A 1,667-nucleotide genomic window follows, 5' to 3' on the forward strand; every position below is an offset into this window, starting at 1 on the left:
GTTACGCATATACAGGGTGTCTTAAAATTCTTGGACATTCTTTCAATGACAGATTCTGTAGAACACTTAAATTGTACCACGAAAGACCTTGCAGAAATGTCGACTGTAACAGTTGTAACAGTTTTTAAACAAGTAAGAGTTACAGTTTACCAATCATTTATAGAAAGCTTTCAAGCATGACACAAGCATACATCGTCGAAGTGATGTTCTATGAGGGCATTCATTGACTGACAATCAGTTTTCCGATATTATTATAATTCCACATAGACAAAGAAATTATTTTGAATCTTTATCTTATTTATCTGATAGAAAATAGTTTCATTTTGCCATACATAGAGATTAATGTCCTTATGAAATATCAATCAATATGTACATCGAACTGTCAAAGTTAAATACTATAAAGGGCATCATAAGCTGGCGTGTGAATTTCTCGTATGGTAAACACATTCAAATTGTGTTAATCGATAAATTAATTTTATATGATAAACTATATATACAGGGTGTCGCAGAATTCGCGCATTCGGAATTCATAGCGTGTTTATTGGTGCCTAAAAAAGTAAATTTTTCTTTTGGCAAAATTGCGTCTGAACATTACTTTTCAAATAAGAGCAACTTTAAGGTAACGAATAAGCGCTTTAGGTAACGCGTGAATCAGGAGCGGCACGCGCACGGCGTGCCAGCGCGTTTGAGCGTGTATGCTATTTTACTATTTTGATAAAAGTTGTTATAAAAACTATGTATGATACCTAAGTATCGTTATCTTGAACACATCTTATCTTAAAATGTGTATACAAATGGAAGGTCTGCATTTCGAGCATATGCTTTAAAAAACACTTAAGGGGATGCTGGAGCGACGGGCCAACTCCGACGAGATAGCGCCCTCATCTGAACGGAATTTAAAAAATCGATAATGTCGGTAATTATCGACATTTTTAATTCCTGCATGACCATTTCTACATTACCGCAGAGAAAGAATTTCGCGACAATACTTTTTCGGCGATACTCGTACTACGCGCGCGCGAGACGTCGAGGAACTATTGTCCACGCGCCTCGTTATCTGAGGCTCGCCGCGGTGCCGCTCGCTGCGATGACAATTGTTTTTGGCATGTCACACACCGCCGCACGTCTCGCTAGCCGATCGATATTCACTGTCGCTAAGAGATCTGAGAAATAAAATACGGTAAATATGCAGAAAAGGTCACACCTCACCGATTTCCTCGCCACTTAGATATGTTGTAGGGGAGAGTTTTCTGAGTAATTCCCCGCAAGAATCAAGTGGGGGACGGCATTGGTTTAGGAGATATAACAAATTGAAAACTAAAAATTGTAATACTTTTTCTTAGTAATTTTTATTAAAATGCCTGTGTAGCTACCTTTAAAATCATAAACAAACTACCATTTTCATTTACAAGGTCACACCTGCCCCCTCCCGCAACGGTCGGTACGGATTGAACACACACACACACACACACACACACACACACGCGCGCGCGTGCGCGCGCGCACGCTTCTTCTCGCGGCGCAGACTGACCGAGCAAGCGAGATCCACTCCACACCTCTGACATAGGGTGGGTAGGGTTATTTTTAACGAAGTGGAGCCCCCCCGAAGGGGGGGGGGCGGAACACACTGTCTTCACGCATGTACTTCCACCATTGTACTGTTCCAC

This window comes from Vollenhovia emeryi, unplaced genomic scaffold, assembly GCF_000949405.1.
Source record: "Vollenhovia emeryi isolate VEMERY1.0 unplaced genomic scaffold, V.emery_V1.0 DF940197.1, whole genome shotgun sequence".
Classification (NCBI taxonomy): domain Eukaryota; kingdom Metazoa; phylum Arthropoda; class Insecta; order Hymenoptera; family Formicidae; genus Vollenhovia; species Vollenhovia emeryi.